A 19381-nucleotide genomic window follows, 5' to 3' on the forward strand; every position below is an offset into this window, starting at 1 on the left:
CCTTCATCTCCTCTTATTTGGACACCACAGACTGATCTTGCATGTTTAGTATTATGAGCTCTGAGTTTATTAATTTTGTTATATTTTGATTCTTTTCTCTTTCTTCCCTTTATTATATTTAGAAAATAGTTTGTTTACTAAAAAAAAATGGATCATTTTTAGACTTTCTATTGAGCCACAGCAAGCAGAAATGCGTAAATTATTATTTTTTATATATATTAGGAAAGTTTTTTTTATATGAAATACCGGATCATATAATTAGGAAAATAGAAGTCAAGGTAAAAACTATATACTAAGAAAATTTTGTCTGGATAATGGTATATTGTAATATGTATATTTGCAGACCTTTATTAACAAATAGGCTTCAAAGCAAGATTTTTAGTTTGTATCAGGTGACTGTTAGTACAGGCTCTGTAAAGTATGCACAAGGGCACTGTGAGTACAGTTTATCTTGGCCTCCAAAATGTTTTTTTGTCCAATAAAATGCAAACCGTGTACTGTATATGTGTGTTTAGAAGCTAGCAAGCAGGACAAAATCTTCAAAATTTTGTGGGAAGATAAAAGTAAAAAAAAATCATGCAACAAAATAACTGGCTTATTGCTCGTCCACACATACCACTTTCTGACCTGTGCTTATGCCAACATAACTGAGAATGGATTTTGCGGGATATTAAGGTCAGTATCAGAATTAGGAAGGGAAAAAAAGGACTTTTATCATTCTGGACTGCTTTTTTTTATCATTATTCAAGTTCAAGTTTAACTAAGTGAATCGCAATTGTGGAAAAAAAATTTTTTTTTCAAATTCAAAAAGTTTATTAATAAAACCAAGTAAATACAAAGATGATGTGAACGAACCATACATCGATCAGTGGCCTGGTAGGCCCAGAGCAATGGAAACAACATAGTAAAACTGAAATAAAACTGCAATAAGTCAAAAACATGTGGTCATCAAAAAGCCATCTATTTGCCAGGGCCGGTGGGTGAGAGGGAAAGGGAGGGAGCAGGGTGAGGGACAAGAACAATCAGGGAGGAGGAAGAACCCCCCTAGGAATACAAAGTGGAGAAAAAAACTGACAAAGAAAAATCACAGTAATAAAGTAAGGACAATGTTCAGATCAGAATGAGAGAGGAATTAACCAACATGACTACACAAGGACAAGGAAAGAGTGACGACGAAAGAGTGAAGACACATTACGGGACAAATAGACAAACTTAAAACAAGGAGACTCTGCTGGGGGCGGATACCGAGTGAAGCGCAGCTCCAACTGACAAATCGGGGTGAAAAATATTTTTATAAATAAACTGATTACTTGTTTTTGCTTCAGAAGCCACAGGTAAACCCACCCTGCCTATAAAGGGGTACTCCAGTGTAAAACAATTGTTTTCTGATCAATTGGTGCCATAAAGTTAAACATTTGTAAATTACTTCTATTTAAAAATCTTAATCCCTCTAGTACTTATCAGCTGCTGTATACTACAGAGGAAGTTCTTTTCTTTTTGAATGTCCTTTCTTTCTGACCACAGTTCTCTCTGCTGACACCTCTGTCCATGTCAGGAACTGTTCAGAGCAGGAGAGGTTTTCTGTGAGGATTTGTTTCTACTCTGGACAGTTCCTGACATGGACAGAGGTGTCACCAGAGAGCCCTGTGGTCAGACAGAAATGAAATTCAAAAAGAAAAGAACTTCCTGTGGTGCATGCAGCAGCTTATAAGTACTGGAAGGATTAAGATTTTTAAATAGAAGTAATTTACAAAAGTTTTGGCTTTAGATTAGTATTAGTGATCTGTATGCAAGGGACAAACATACGTACACATATGCACCTCACTCCTATATTTTGTAATTTGGTAGATTTGCCACTCAGTATGGGAATTATCAGATATAAGATCACATTAGTCAAATTTTGAAAAAAGTGGTCTTTATTTTACTTACGAAACCATACTGACAAGTTCACTTTTTATTCTGTTGCTTAAAGGGGTATTGCAGGATTTTTTTGTATCTGACTATGCTACAGGGGCTGTAAAATTAGTTCATAATAAAGTGTCTGTACCTGTGTTTTATGGTGGTCTCACAATTATTCTGTGATTTTTGCCCCAATGTTTATTTTTAACAGCTTACAAAAAATACTGTCGTCTCAGGTTTTCCCAGGTTGTAGTGTGGCCCAAAACATTACATCACTAGTCAGGTGTTCAGAGGGAGCATGTCTTTGCTTTAATGAGTGGAGTGACCGCTGGGTGGGAGGGAGATCAATCTGTAAGTATTGTAGTTTTGTAACAGCTGGTGGCACCGTGGTCAGAAAACACTAATCTATTGCATTAAGTAGATCACAGGTGTATTTCATTGGGTGGTATGGCTGATGTGTGGGAGGGAGAAAAGTGACCTTACACTTACAAACAAGGAATCCTGGGACTTGTAGTATTAAAGGGGTACTCTGCTGGAAAACATTTATTTTTTCAACTGGTGCCAGAAAGTTAAAATTGGAAATTACTGCCATTTAAATATCTTAATCCTTCCAGTAATTATCAGCTGCTTTATGCTCCACAGGAAGTTCTTTTCTTTTTGAATTTCCTTCCTTTCTGACCACAGTGCTCTCTGCTGACACATCTGTCCATTTTCGGAATTTGCTTTTACTCTGGACAGGTGTCAGCAAAGAGCACTGTGGTCAGACAGAAAGGAAATTCATAAAGAAAATACATTCTTGTGGAGCATACAGCATCTGATAAGTACTGGAAGGATTAATATTTTTAAATAGGAGTAAATCTGTTTAACTTTCTGGCACCAGTTGGTTTAAAAAAAAAAATGCTTTTCCGCGGTGCCCCTTTTAGGAAACAAACTCCAACAGGAAATAGTTAACAAAAAGATAGCCACAGTGTTATGGTAATCTCACAACATAGCCATATAGCCCCAAGAAAAGAACAAATCCTAAGCATGTCCATTACTGTCTTGCAAGTATGTACTTTGAGGTTCTCCTCTTAAAGGGGTAGTCCGGCTCTAAGACATCTTATCCCCTAAGACATCTTATCTTATCCCCTAATACATCTGATCTTATCCCCTAAGACATCTTATACCCATCTTATCCCCTACCCAGCTGCTGGGGACCCCCGTGATCTTTCACGCAGCACCCCATTACCATCAACCCCCGGAGCATGTTCGCTCCGGGTCTGATGACTGCCGATCATTGGGCCGGAGTATTGTGACATCACGGCTCTGCCCCTGTGACGTCATGCTCCGCCCCTCAATGCAAGCCTATGGGAGCGTGACAGCTGTCCCAGCGGCAGGACCCCCGCAATCCGGCATCTTATTCCCTATCCTTTTCCGTTAGAAAAATAGCATTTTTCTAACTTTGAAGCTTTCTGCTTGTAAGGAAAATGTATATTACAAATAATTTTTTTTTATTCACATATGCAATATGTCTACTTTATGTTTGCATCATAAAATTGATGAGTTTTTACTTTTTGAAGACATCAGAGGGCTTCAAAGTTCAGCAGCAATTTTCCAATTTTTCACAAAATTTTCAAAATCAATATTTTTCAGGGACCAGTTCAGTTTTGAAGTGGATTTGAAGGGTCTTCACATTAGAAATACCCCATAAATGACCCCATTATAAAAACTACACCCCCCAAAGTATTCAAAATGACATTCAGTAAGTGTTTTAACCCTTTAGGTGTTTCACAGGAATAGCAGCAAAGTGAAGGAGAAAATTCAAAATCTTAATTTTTTACACTCACATGTTTTTGTAGACCCAATTTTTTAATTTTTGCAAGTGGTAAAAGGAGAAAATTTTTACTTGTTTTTGTAGCCCAATTTCTCTCCAGTAAGCACATACCTCATATGTCTATGTAAAGTGTTCGGCGGGTGCAGTGGAGGGCTCAGAAGGGAAGGAGCGACAAGGGGATTTTGGAGAGAACATTTTTCTGAAATGGTTTTTGGGGGGCATGTCACCTTTAGGAAGCCCCTAGGGTATCAAAACAGCAAAAAAAAAAAAAACATGACATACCATTTTGGAAACTAGACCCCTCGGGGAATGTAACATGGGATAAAGTGAGTCTTGATACCCCACAGGTGTTTCATGACTTTTGCAAATGTAAAAAAAAAAATACCTAATATGCTTGTTTTCCCAAAAATTTTACATTTTTAAAAAGGGTAATAGCAGAAAATCCCCCCCAAAATTTGAAGCCCAATTTCTCCCGATTCAGAAAACACCCCATATGGGGGTGAAAAGTGCTCTGCTGGTGCACTACAGGTCTCAGAAGAGGAGTAGTCACATTTGGCTTTTTGGAAGCAAATTTTGCATTTGGGGCATGCCACATTTAGGAAGCCCCTATGGTGCCAGGACAGCAAAAAAAAAAAAAAAACCCACATGGCATACTATTTTGGAAACTAGACCCCTCGGGGAACGTAACAAGGGGTAAAGTGAACCTTTATACCCCACAGGTGTTTCACGACTTTTGCATATGTAAAAAAAAAAAAAAATGTTACCTAAAATGCTTGTTTTCCCAAAAATTTTACATTTTTAAAAAGGGTAAAAGCAGAAAATAGCCCCCAAAATTTGTAACACAATTTCTCCCGAGTACGGCGATACCCCATATGTGACCCTAAACTGTTGGCTTAAAATACGACAGGGCTCCAAAGTGAGAGCGCCATGCCCATTTGAGGCCTAAATTAGGGATTGCATAAGGGTGGACATAGGGGTATTCTACGCCAATGATTCCCAAACAGGGGCCCTCCAGCTGTTGTATAACTCCCAGCATGCCTGGACAGTCAGTGGCTGTCTGGTAATGCTGGGAGTAGTTGTTTTGCAACAGCTGGAGGCTCCGTTTTGGAAACAGTGGCGTACCAGACGTTTTTCATTTTTATTGGGGAGGGGAGGGGGGCTGTGTAGGGGTATGTGTATATGTAGTGTTTTTTACTTTTTATTTTATTTTGTGTTAGTGTAGTGTTTTTAGGGTACAGTCACTCGGGCGGGGGTTCACAGAAGTTTCTCGATGGAAGTTTGAGCTGCAGCAGAAAATTTGCCGCAGCTCAAACTTGCAGCCGAATACTTACTATAAACCTCTGCCCATGTGAGTGTACCCTGTACATTCACATTGGGGGGGAACATCCAGCTGTTGCAAAACTACAACTCCAGCATGCGCTGACAGACTGTACATGCTGAGAGTTTTCGTTTTGCAACAGCTGTAGGCACACTGGTTATGTATCTCTGAGTTTGTGACCTAACTCACTGTTTCACAACCAGTGTGCCCCCAGCTGTTGCAAAACTACAACTCCCAGCATGTACGGTGCATGCTGGGAGTTGTAGTTTGCAACAGCTGGAGGCACACCAGTCTTGAAACACTGAGTTAGGTAAAAAAAAAAAAAAACTCAGAGTTTCACAACCAGTGTCCCTTCAGCTGTTTCAAAACTACAACTCTCAGCAGTCACCGACAGCCAACGGGCTTGCTGGGAGTTGTAGTTATGCAACCAGCAGATGCACCACTACAACTCCCAGCATGCACTTTTGCTGTTTGTGCAAGCTGGGAGTTGTAGTTATACAACAGCTGAAGGTACACTTTTCCATAGAAAAAATGTGCCTCCAGCTGTTGCAAAACTATAAGTCCCAGCATGCCCATATGCCTCCTGCTGTTGCATAACTACAGCTCCCAGCATGCCCTTTTTGCATGCTGGGAGCTGTTGCTAAGCAAATGCAGGAGGCTGTCACTCAGCTCCAACTGCTGATCCACGCCGCTTCAGGTCAGTCCCTCGCCGCCGCTCCTGGGGCCCCGATCCCAACAGGGACGCCGGGGATCGGGGTCCCCAGCTGCCGGGGTCCTCTTCCCGCACCCGATCACGTCCTCCGGAAGATGGGCGGAGCGGGTTGCGGGAGTGACACCCGCAGCAGGTGCCCTGATTAGTCGGCCGACAAATCAGGGCGATCGTGAGGTCGCACCAGTGCCACCTCACCCCTGCTGGCTATGGCTGTTCGGGGCCGTCAGAGACGGCCCCGAACAGCCTGTAATTCCGGGTCACTGGAGACCCGATTGACCAGGAATCCGCCGCAGATCGCTGGGCTGAATTGTCCAGCGATCTGCGGCCATCGCCGACATGGGGGGGTCATCATGACCCCTCTGGGCGATATGCCGCAATGCCTGCTGAACGATTTCAGCAGGCATCCAGCTCCGGTCCCCAACCGGCTAGCGGTGGGGACCGGATTTCCCACGGGCGTATCCATACGCCCTGTGTCCTGAAGAGGTTAAAGGGGTACTCCGGTGGAAAACTTTTTATTTTTAAATCAACAGGTGCCAGAAAGTTAAACAGATTTATAAATTACTTCTATTAAAACAATATTAATCCTTCCAGTACTTATTAGCTGCTGAATATTACAGAGGAAATTCTTTTCTTTTTGGAACACAGTGCTCTCTGATGAATCACGAGCACAGTGCTCTCTGCTGACATCTCTGTCCATTTTAGGAACTGTCCAGAGCAGCATATGTTTGCTATAGGAATTTCTAATTTGCTATATCTCCTACTCTGGACAGTTCTTAAAATGGACAGAGATGTCAGCAGAGAGCACTGTGCTAGTGATTCAGCAGAGAGCTCTGTGTTCCAAAAAGAAAAGAATTTCCTCTGTAGTATTCAGCAGCTAATAAGTACTGGAAGGATTAAGATTTTTTTAATAGAAGTTTTTCACCGGAGTACCCCTTTAAGAGTTCCAAAACAAAGATAACATGTTAAAATATATTATTAAAAGGGTATTCCAGGATTTTTCTTTTGACTATGCTACAGGGGCAGTAAAAATAGTGTAGTTCATAATATAGTGTTTTTTGCCCCAATATTTATTTTTAACAGCATACAAAATTACTCATGTCTCGGGATTTCCCAGGTTGCGGTGCGTCGAGACCTGACATCACTTGCCAGGGTGCCAGTCCTGCTTTAATGGGTGGAGCGACAGAGAGGTAATTTTGCAACTGCTGTAAGCACACTGATTAAAATAACACTGATCTTTTGAGCTCATTTGTGCTGCAATGGGTGGGGTGGCTGATGTGTGGGAGGGAGGAATGTAACTTCACACTTACAAGCATGGAACTATGGGATGTGTAGTTTAAGATACCAAACTCCAACAGGAAATACCCCGATAGCCTGGCAGGTATGTACTAAAATCACTTTATGGTGGATAACCCCTTTAATACTTAACATACAATTACCAAAATAATACAAACAGGTCTATTTAAAAAAAAAAAAAAGTAAACTGTGTTTGGGTCCAGTTTTGAGTTCTTTTCTTTTATGTTAAATACTCTAATTATTTATGTAAAAGAATTTGACATGCATCTTTAGCTAATCCTGGTACAGCGCCATTTTGCTGTATTGCTGGCTGTGTTGTGGTCATGGCTAGATGCCTCTCTATGAAAATATAGTTACAGGTGGCCAGAGGATAGGAGGCACTTCTTAGTCTAGTATATACACAAGTAAAGAAGCCTGTGCCATGTATGCATATTTCACTAAAAACATATCCTGAGTTTTTGTGACCAACTTAAATCTACGTCTCCTGCTTTTTCAAATTTGCCGCATGTTTTAAATGTTTTTTTTGAGATGTGGTTGGCTTAATTTAATTTCGTCTGTTCATTAATTCTCCCATTCTGACCTTCAAAATAAATGTCCTTTCACACAAATCCAATTTAGCTTCAATATACCTTATTCACACTGCCTTTTATTGCACGCTTCAGTTTAGCCAGCTGTAACATTGCCCAGCTGCCTCAAGTTTCCCAATTTAGCTCTGGAAATGATTTCAGTATGGCACAACCCCTCCACTGGCCAACTTGGAAAGAAGCTTGAGTTTGTGGAAATGTCCTGAAATGGCCACTGATTTTGGAGCAGGGGGATGTGTGTATGTGTGTATTTGCATGTATGTATGTGTATTTGCATGTATGTATGTGTATTTGCATGTATGTATGTGTGTGTGTTTGCATGTATGTATGTGTTTGTGTTTGTATGTATGTGTGTGTGTGTTTGTATGTATGTGTGTGTGTTTGCATGTATGTATGTGTGTGTGTTTGCATACATACCAGTCACGATTAAAAAAGCATGAGCGTCTTGTAAAAAAGAAAAAAAAATAGAGTGACAGAAAGTCAGGTCTTTGCCTTGCACTTTTGGCACCCTCATGGGGACGTCTCCTCTTGGCCTAGTCTTAATTGCAGCACTGATATAAACAAGGGGTTTAGTGTGAAACTTTGTAAAGGCAGCTGGAGGTGAGCTGGCAATGTGAACCAGGATCAAGTTCAGCACTCAGGAAAAAACAATCTAGTTTTATCTTGAAAAAAAATATATAGGAAAAAGAAAAAGAACTTGCAGCTGTGTTTTTAGGAAAGCATGCTTAATCAAAAGTGACTATGGCAATGGCTGTTGTGTTTTATATAAGCAAGTGAATTTGTACACACTTATTTCATTTAAATTGATAATATGGAACTTTTAACAGTTGAAATGTCAGCGTGCGTTTAGCTCACATATAAATCAAATGTCATTAAAAGCAGAATCGTCTTGGCAGTTTGGCATGAAAACGACAGCTTGGGTCGTGTGTCCATCCTGTTTGTTGATCACAATGACTGGATGTCTCATGATGGGCTGATAATGTGTGACTGTTTTTTTGTTGTTTTTGTTTTTTTAGCACAATGTCATGCAGTTGGCTTCTCATGCAGACATATTATTCACAAATCCAAATGAAAGATGATAGGGATTGCCTTTGTTAAAGGGGTATTCCGTGCAAAAATATTTTATACCCTATCCAAAGGATAGGGGATAAGACGTCTGATCCCGGGGGGCCCGCTGCTGAGACCACCCGTGCAATCTCCCTGCGCGGGTGCTGAATCTCCAGTTTCGGAAACCTCCGGGTTTCTGGGACTGGGGACGTGACGCCATGCCCCCTCCATTCATGTCTATGGGAGGGGGGCGTGACGGCCGTCACGCCCCCTCCCATAGACATGAATGGAGGGGGCATGGCGTGACGTCACGTTACGTCCCCAGTCCTGGAAACCCGGAGGTTTCCGAAACTGGAGATTCAGCACCCGAATAGAATGCGGGTGCTGCAGGGAGATCGCGGGGGGGGGGGGGCTCAGCAGCAGGCCCCCCACGATCAGACACCTTATCCCCTATCCTTTGGATAGGGGATAAAACATTTTTTACCCAGAATACCCCTTTAAGAATTGTGCTCATACGAAGCATAATGGCTGTGAAATTATTTATTATATTAATATAATTAGCTTTTCATTTCTTTACAATATTTTATAAACAAATTACAACCAGATGTGTAGCATGAAATGTATATATTGATCTCAGTTGAGATTTAAATTAGAAAGTTAAATAATAAAAAAAGGCAAAATTGAGGGTACACTTACTGTAGCAGTAAACAGTAAATATTTTTTTTTTTAAATGATGAAAGAAAGGAGAGACAAACAAATGGTAAGAAGAAAAGTGCAGAACAGTTTTGGCTGGGATAAATTTTAGTGGGACTATCCAGTTAGTATAGTGCCTGGCATTTAAAAGAGTTCTGCAACACAATCCAATAATGCAAGAATTTAAAGACTTTGGGGGAGATTTATCAAAACCTGTCCAGAGGAAAAGTTGCCGAGTTGCCCATAGCAACTAGAGATGAGCGAAGTTACAGTAACAGGATTCGTCACGAACCTCGGGGCTCGGCAGTTGATGACTTCTCCTGCATAAATGAGTTCAGCTTTCAGGTGCTCCGGTGGGCTGGAAAAGGTGGATACAGAGAGAGAGAGAGAGTCTCCACCCCACCGGAGCACCTGAAGGCTGAACCAATTTATGCAGGCTAAAGTCAGCAACCGCCGAGCCGAGAAGTTCGTGACGAATCATATTACTGTAACTTCGCTCATCTCTAATAGCTACTAATCTGATCTCTTCTTTCATTTTTCAGAGGCATTTAAAAAAATGAAAGAAGCCATCTGATTGGTTGCTGTGGCAACTCAGAAACATTTTTTTCTGGAGAGGTTTTGATAAATCTCCCCCTTTGTTATTACCCATAAAGTAAGCTGTAAGGTCCTCCATCCACATCACCGTTTGAAGCTTCGACGATATTAGAGGAAGTCGCCCCCTGTGTCCACATATCTGGGATGCAGGCTGTGGCTGCATTCATCTAGTTGTGGATTACCAATTTCCAGCAGGAGAACAAGGGTTTAGATTGAGCTGGAACAATCTGCGGAGAATAAAAGGGGAATGCTTGTAAATTTAGATCTTATACATCAGAGAAAACTGGTCAATTTATGACTATCCCAAAATGTGTTATAGCGTACCTTTATCTGTTCCAAATCTCCAAAAATTTAAGGAGGAATTGAAAACATTGAAATCTGCTATACAGAGAAAAGAGTCACAGGGGTGAGTTATATGTTCAATGGGTATGATAGTTTGGTGCTGAGACTAGTGTATATAGATTATAGGATATGGTGTTAGAGCTTTGGAAGTAATGTGTTCCTCACCAAGCTTCCTATGCTCATAAAAATAAGGAGAGTCTATAAGGAGGCCAAGAATCGCTATGATTCCTAGTTAGTATTATTAGAAATTGGACATCTTTTAAATGGATCTCATATAGGCTTTGAAGAAAAAATAGGATGCCGAAAATAAGAGAAAGGGGAAGATATCAGATCCAAGTACAAACATAAGTAAGCTATGGTCGGTGTTCAAGCAACAAATAGTACTTGGTAGCTTTAGGAGCCAGAAGACTGCATGTAGTGAGCATTTATTGAGGGCTGGCAGGCAAAAGGGGATTGGGGGGCCCTTGATCTCAAAATAGGTCACGGTCCAAGAGGTGGGACCTGTATCTGTTTATGGTATTAAATGCTGTTGAGTGGCAGTTTCTGCCACTATGTAGAACAGGGGTCTCAAACTGTTGGCCCTCCAGATGTTGCAAAACTTCAACTCCCAGCATGCCCGGACATTCCCAGACAGCATTGGGAATGCTGGGAGTTGAAGTTTTGTGACTTCTGGAGGGCCACCAGTTTGAGACCTTTGATGTAGAACCTTTTTCTCTACTTGGACAAACCCTTTTATTATAACTTTTACTATTGTGAAGCTAAACAAGAGTATTTTGTACACAGGTCCCATAAAATAGATTAAGTATAATCTGCATCAGGATTGTATTGTCAGTAAATAGTATATATAGTATTTAAAGGGGTATTCCAGGCAAAAACTTATTTTTATATATCAACTGGCTCTGGAAAGTTAAACAGATTTGTAAATTACTTTTATTAAAAAATCTTAATCCTTCCAATAGTTATTAGCTTCTGAAGTTGAGTTGCTGTTTTCTGTCTAACTGCTTTCTGATGACTCAAGTCCCGGGAGCTGTCCAGCTACTATGGGGATATTCTCCCATCATGCACAGCTCCCGGGACGTGACATCATCATTGAGCAGTTAGACAGAAAACTTCCGAAGCTAATAACTTTTGGTAGGCTTAAGATTTTTTAATAGAAGTAATTTACAAATCTGTTTACATTTCCGGAGCCAGTTGATATATAAAAAAAAGTTTTTGCCTGGAATACCCCTTTAAAAGCTTTGTGACATGTACACAAAATTACTTTTACTAGTGGTCATTTTACCTAAGGAATATTTTATTAAATACTAGATTCACTATTTTCTCCTTGTTATATTTATCATTTTTATATTTTTGTTGGAGTAAATGCCAAAAATGACACCTCCTAGTGAAAAGGCATAAGTATCTTGACCCAGCTCTCCCTAAATGAATGCTTAATGCTTCCCTGCCCAGGAAATATTCAAAGCATCCCTTTTAAACTATGGGTGCCCACCTCTTCTATGATTTAATGTTCTATCTGAGGCCAATGGTCATTTTTCATTAGGTTTAGCATTGCAGCCTGTGCTTGTCAATTAAAAACTTTATTGCTTGGTTAACGTGTAGCAGGCAGGTTAGAGATGAGGTGCAATAAGAGTAGAGGCGATAAATTCCTTTTTCATTCATTTGCCTTAAAACATTGTCCACTTTTGTTACCATATACTGAAAGATTAAAAAATATATAACTTTATAGCCTGAGCTCTGCTAGTCTAATGTAAAGCTCTGAATTGCTTATGCTTTTTCATTTTACATAAACAATAAAATACTGTCGTCCTGCAGAATGCTGTTAGGGGGAGCTTAGCAGCTGATCACCTATTTATTGCATTTATTGAGTTTAGTGTGGAAATTCTTGTTTATTTGGCTCCTAGGCTTCCCCCAAGTGGTGGCTGCAGGTAGTCCGACATTTATATTACCCATCTTTCTACTCTCTGCCAAAACGTCAAATGTCTTGGCTTCCATTGCAGCGTTTATACACATTTCTGAAAGAGTTCATCTATTCTAGGATGCAAAATGAATACTTAAAAACTTAAGCATGACACTAATGGTGAACCAGTGGTTCTCTTGCATTCCATAAACTATGATATCACATTGTGTGTCAGACTCTGATGGCAAATCAGTGGACTGTGTTATGTTAAACTCTGAAGAAAATGCTAATATCGCCAGTGTTATGAAATTCCCCACCATATTTGGACAATCCTCCTAGTTTGTACCCTAAACACTGCCAAGAATCTAATTGGCATGGGGAAAATGCCACTCAAATCTAGACATACTTTTGACTGGGAGTGTAAAGGGAAGTCTGTCTATTTTAAAATCCATTTGCTGTACATATGCCTAATGCATACAATCCACTTACTCCGACAGCATCTTATTACATATATAGTATAATAAGACATGTTTAGACTACAGAAAATAATGTTAAAGATATAATTTCATGTTTAGTTTATTAATGTTATTATTGTAGTTACTATTTCCTTATGTGTTTTGCAGCGTTAGAAGTGAAGTTGAATCGTGTACCTTATTTATTTTTATTTTTATTTTTTATATTGATTTTCAATCACTTGGTGTCATTTATCAAAAATATTGGAAGACTATTAGAGATAAGTGATAGTGAACATTACAGTTCTAAATGTTTTCTATTAGTTCTATGAAAATAAAAGCAGAAATTACATTGTAATTGGTAACACCACCAATTTTTGGTCATACAGAAATTAATAAAGGACACTTTTAAGTTACTACCTTGACCTGACTATTATTTAATCATAAAATATAAATTTTTATCTGAAATATTCTTACTTAAAATGTTGCAGTTTTCACACTAAATTGGGGAGCACACAAAAAAGCTTGACATTTACCATTTCTAGAGATCACTTTTTAGCTTTGCTGTGTAGGCCAGGATAAGTTCAGCAGAGCCATATCTTTATTATTAGAAGGTGGGTATATTTATGACACATGACATTGTACTGCTGGAGACCTATACAAGGTAACTCCTCTGCCACTCCCTGTTCTTTGAGGGAGAGGACTGTACTCTTTCTCATTCTTGAGTCTATAGTTGTCAATAGACTTAATTGGTACCCATTAGGTCCTATTCATTTTGAGCTGAAGCACACCCTGCAGCTTTACACGAAGAAAGTATTTGCCTCCGCAGTGGTCTGTCCTAGGCCTTTTTGTTTTTCTTATAAAATAAGATAATAAACATATTTTTTTTCTACATAAATGTTATTCATGAAACTAAAATTAAATACATAAGATTATTTGATGCTGACCTGTTGTAGAGATATGTCAAGAGTTTTTGTTAGGGTCTGGGAGGTCAGACTCCCGCAATTTGTTAAAACAAGCCAGGAGAAGCACTTAAAATCCAGACCCACATGGTGTGTTGTTCTTTTGCCATCTTTTCTCCCTTTAGTGTATGTTGGTTGCTTCTGTAAGAGTAAACACAAAATGCCTTAAAAACGGCATCTTAGAAGTAAAAAATACGGATGCAGTTTTTTTTCTTTCTGGCCATAGAGCGTTGTGTGAAATCACAGCTTAAAGAGTACTAGTCATCAAACCATATTTTCTAAACTAATTCAGATTACATTCCTTAACTACTCCTAACACCCCTCAAAACATTTTCTGAGCTTTAAAAATCTCGGTATCATATCTTTCTCCTTGCTCACATTGTGTGAGCTCCGTCAGAAGAAAGTGGGCATTCCCGAGTAGGTGCGACGTCACTGAAGCTTGCAAGAGCTGTGCCTCGCCATGCCCCGCACGCACTTCCTGAAATTTGTCTCCTGTCAGGCTGGGAGGAGACTAAACAAACTGTTTGACTTGAGCAGGAAACAGAACAGAGCCACCTAGTGGCTGATTTTTCAATCACATTAAAAACATATAAAGGTTGAGAATTTTTATTGCAGGTAAATTGCAAAGTGTTTTATAATTACATAACAAACAATATATTTAAAGTTTAGGCTTGTGGCAGGTACTCTTTAATGTTTGTAATACATCTGCCTAAAAATAGCTAACTTCATGTGTAAATATGTCATGACTAATATAAAAAACAATAAAATTGTTACATATGCTAAGCTAAACAGACTCTAAATGTTAATTGGTTTGTAGGTAAAAGTTGTATATTAATGGGAAAACAAGTCTCAATCACACTAAATGCTAGAACAAAGCCTGGCCACAGGGACCCCACAACTCTCTAGAGCTGATCATTGCCATTCCTGGACATTTTGTGAAACATGTTGTACATGTTGTTAATAACCAGTAAAGTAAACGAGAGTTACAGAACCACCATTTTTGAGATGATGGGGGAGATTTGTCAAAACCTGTTCAGAGAAAAAGTTTGAGGCCTTCTTAAAAATGAAAGAATCCATCTGATTGGTTGCTATGGGCAAATCAGCAACTTTTCCTAAATCTCCCCTGGTGTCTTTATATTGATGTTGCAGATGTTGCAGATTGACATGCCCTTTAATTTTTTTAGTCAGTTGAACAGATTATAACATTATCCTAGTGGGTCATGAGACTTTTGATAAATTTTGTGTCAACAATTTCAGTTCTGTTAGCAATAATAAATGATTCTAATAATTTTAGGCTGCTTTCACACTATAAATTTCATCCGTTTAAAAGATCCGTTTAATGTTCCGCTATGAAAACTCTGAAAATCGACCTTTAAACGTCTGTTAGAAAATCCCATACGTCCGTTAGAAATTCCCATTATAGTCTATGGGATTTTTACATTATCCGTTTTAATCCGTTATAGTCTGTTATTAATAACGGACGTTATTTTGTGACGGGAGAATGAACGGAAGGAAAACTGCATGCACTATTTATCCTGTTACTATCTTCCGTCACAAAATAACGTCCGTTATTAATAACTGACTATAACGGATTAAAACGGATAATGTAAAAATCCCATAGACTATAATGGGATTTTCTAACGGACGTAAGGGATTTTCTAACGGACGTTTAATGGCCGATTTTCAGGGTTTTCATGACGGAACATCAAACGAATTGTTAAAACGGATGAATTTTGTAGTGTGAAAGCAGCCTTACAAGGTAGAAGATAATCTAAAAATATCAGTGATATTTTTTTTTTTGTTGCTTATATTAGGCCAGCATATTTAGCAGCACTGTTTAGCAGCACAATCTAGTTTCCGATCACAACACATACATGCATGAACCTAATAGGAAGCCAACCAATCTATCAGTATAATTTTTGTAGTATGGGAAGAAACAGGAGCATTTAGAGAAAACCCACACATACACAGGGAGAACATAGAAACTCCGTGCAGATGTTGCTCTTATCCGGATTTGAACCCAGGACCCCATCGCTGCAAAGCCATAGTGCTAGTTTTGTACAGAACAGAAATAACTCCTCACTTGTTAAAGTCTTGGGGAAAAAAAGCTGTTCGAGGATATTGAATGCTTTTTATCCCTGAGTTTGTCTTAGAAGGGTCAGTGGTTTTCGTTTCTTTTAATGGTTCATTGTTCCAACTGCATAAACTATAACCAGTCATTCACAATAAAGCCCTTTTAGATTTACAGCCAGCAAAAATGTTCTTCAGATAAAGTGGCGGTAATTAAAGGCTTGGTTTTACTTCCATAATAAATGCATTGTTTGAAGTGCCATATTTTTCCACTCGATTAAAATGGTCTCTCTGTATGGTAATCGGCTCTTTCAGGTATACACACCACATACATTGGCGAGCTGTCTCTGTGGCATTAACACAGAGTGAGTGTGAGAAAGTAATAGCGAGCTACTTCATGCTGTTGGCAACTGATGCTACACATTCTAGTCGCCTACTTAAGTTTATGAATATTATCGCAAGGACTTGAGAACACGTTTAGCAAGATGTATGATAAGCATGTATTGATGCTGAAAATGTTCTGATCCGTCGTGAGATAAAACTTCATTGTGTTTTATTGTTTAATGTTTCTAAGTACTTTGAGCCCACCATAGTATGTTGCATTAAATAGTTTAATTATGTGGGCAGTATGGTAAAAATGGTGAATATTCGTGATTGTCAATACTTTGTGTGGACTCGCCAATATTTAAAATGAGGAAGAATAAGGCTGGGAACATATCTCTTGAGAAAATCGTATTGTTCCCTTCAGTTTTACAATGATATTCCAATGTCATCCAGAATGGATGATAGGTGAAGTAAAGACTTGGGTTCACTAAAGAAAATAATCCTGAGTGCCCACCCTCCATCTGTATAGAACGTGGGAGTTATTACTGTTAACTGCATTGTAAACTTACACATAGACCCTAGTGACAAGTGCTTGGTACAAAGTCAACTAGTGTGGTCTTTCTGGTAGTTTTAAATTGTTACTAATATTGATCCAGAGCTTGGATCCCTTGGAGGATCCTTTTCTAGTCTTATGGACTAGTCTGGACCTGCTAATAGGTATGATACGACTACAATATGTTTTTTGTGCTTCTTTTCTGAAATGGAAGATAATGCTCTGGTATGGACATGAATTGATGTGAAGTGCATTTGATGTGAATGCATTGCCACCCATCCCCCTTGTGAAATATTGGGTTAACTGAACCATAGTTAAATGCTATTTTAATGGCAGACAGAATTACTAATGATCCTGAAAAGTTATTGTAATAGACTAGGATATATTGCAAAATGAATTCTTTGATGTTCCTCTCATGTAACATAGCCTTACCCCTTTTGTACAATAAATACTCATGGCGAATGTAACGTATGGCCTAACTGCTCATCTGATATGTTGGTGGTGCCTTCTCACACAAGCCTTTACCAGACATGATACTTTTTTAAAATGATGGAAATGCTATACTCTGGTGTTAGCAGTCAGTGTCTCCATTCTACTGGATTTTTCATGGTTGTCTTATGGCAATGTTGGTCATGAATAAGATATATTACCACCTAACAGCTGAATAAATGTCAAGTAAAACAACTCCTTTGATGCACACAGTTTACTTACAACCAAGAATGGAGATCTAATATCTGATGTGCATATACAGTGTCTCACATAAGTGAGTCCACCCATCACATTTTTGTAAATATTCTTTTATATCTTTTCATGTGACAACACTGAAGAAATGACCCTCTGCTACAAATATTCATGTCTAAACCTTGGCAACAAAAGTGAGTACAGCCCTAAGTGCAAATATCCAAATTGTACTCAACATTTAAATATTTTGTGTGGCCACCATATTTTTCAGCACTGCCTTAAAGTGGTATTTCGGCTTCATACATCTTATCTCTTATCCAAAGGAAAGGGGATAAGATGTATGATCACGGAAGTCCCGCCGCTGGGGACCCCCGTGATCTTGGTGCATCCCCTGGCATTCTGTGACGGGACCCCTGCGATCATACATCTTATCCCCTATCCTTTGGATAAGGGATAAGATGTATAAAGCCGGAATACCCCTTTAAGCCTCTTGGGCATGGAGTTCACCAGAGCTTTACAGGTTGCCATAGGAGTCCTTTTCCACTCTTCCATGATGACTTCAAGGAGCTGGTGGATGTTAGAGTCCTTGCACTTCCCCAACGTCCATTTGAGGATGTCCCCTCAGATGCTCAATAGGGTTTAGGTCTGGGAACCTGCTTGACCAGTCCATCACCCTTACCCTCAGCTTCTTTAGCAAGGCAGTAGTCATTCTGGAGGTGTGTTTGGGATTATCATGGTCGAATACTGCCCTGCTGCTCGGTCTTTGAAGGGAGAGTATCATGCTCTGCTTTAGTATGTCACAGTACATGTTGGTATTCATGATTCCCTTAATAAACTGTAGTTCCACGGTGCCAGTATTACATATGCAGACTCAGACAATGACACTCCCGCCACCATGCTTGACTATAGGCAGAACACACTTGTCTTTGTACTCCTTACCTGATAGCTGCCACACACGTTTGACACCATATGAACCAAATAAGCTTATTTTGGGCTCATTGGACCAAAGGACATGATTACATTAGTCTGCTGGTCTTTAGCAATCTGCATGTGGGCTTTTTGTGCATCATCTTTAAAAGAGTCTTACATCAAGGATGACAGCCATGCAGACCAATTGTAGTGTTTGGTGTATGGTCTACGCACTAACCAGCTGACCCCAACCCCTTTAACCTCTGCAGCAATGCTGGCAGCACTCATACATCACTCAATTTCCCAAAGTGAACCTTTAGATATGACGCTGAGCACAATCACTCAGCTTGTTTAGTTGACCATGTCGAGGCCTGTTCTGAGTGGATCCTGTCCTGTTAAACCACTGTATGGTCATGCCCACCATGCTGCAACTCAGTTTTAGGGTCTTGGCAGTCTTTTTATAGCCTAGGCCATCTTTAGAACAACAGTTCTTTTTCAGATCCTGAGAGGGTTCTTTGCCGTGAGGTGCCATGTTGAACTTCCAGTGACCATTATTTCAGACTGTGAGAGTGATAACAGCCCCCATAGCTTGATGCCTTTAGACGTCTTTACTGTTATGGTTCTTGAAATGCTTTAGTTAGTGATAAAAATAATTAGTTTTTATGTTATAATGTGATCTAATTTTTTTCTACTAAACATGTATTATATTTTTTTATTCAATGTTTATTACAAGTTTTTAGAGCCCAAAAGAATAAAACCACCTGGTAAGGAAATAGCTCAGAAAAACATCTCTAGAAAAGCATTGTTTTACTTCAATATTTTTCAATGACTAAGGTGTGGACATGTCCTTTACAGTACAGGATTTAATGTAAGCTGTGATAATGGTCAAAGTTATCCATGGATATATTCTTCAAAATGTCCTAGATGTGGTAATGTGTTCTTAGGTAACATTATCTGAGTGCACTAGGCAGATGGTTGCTTTTAAGAGTACAGTGAACTCTTATATTTAGTGTCTGGGAACCACTGAAGATAGCATAGCATGTAATGTGATGTCACCAGTTTAGCCAGAAATATGCTAGTGATGCATGATATGTTTCTGGGACAGATACCAAATTCTGCATTCTTTGTTTTCAACTCCAATGCTACTGTGTTATCCTGCTAATAATAAATATTCACTAGGAAGGTAGGCATGCTTTTAATGTGTTTCATTATGGTATGTGCACCTTTTGCACCATATC

At 39.3% G+C, this 19381-nt stretch overlaps 1 protein-coding gene and 1 long non-coding RNA gene across 4 annotated transcripts in view; one reads left to right on the forward strand and one right to left on the reverse strand.

Moving 5' to 3' along the window:
* The window catches only part of GMDS (GDP-mannose 4,6-dehydratase), a 716505-nt gene that overhangs the window by 396183 nt on the left and 300941 nt on the right, over positions 1–19381 (forward strand). The gene's annotated exons all lie outside the window — the stretch shown is intronic.
* LOC130273750 (uncharacterized) overlaps positions 9957–19381 on the reverse strand; it is a 203912-nt gene continuing 194487 nt past the window's right edge. Inside the window, exons 3-4 of the long non-coding RNA XR_008844110.1 lie at positions 13592–13747; positions 9957–10180 (exon numbers count right to left, since the gene is read on the reverse strand). This is a non-coding gene — a long non-coding RNA (uncharacterized LOC130273750). The remainder of the gene's footprint in view (positions 10181–13591; positions 13748–19381) is intronic.

This window comes from Hyla sarda, chromosome 5 (assembly GCF_029499605.1).
Source record: "Hyla sarda isolate aHylSar1 chromosome 5, aHylSar1.hap1, whole genome shotgun sequence".
NCBI classification, from domain to species: Eukaryota; Metazoa; Chordata; class Amphibia; order Anura; family Hylidae; genus Hyla; species Hyla sarda.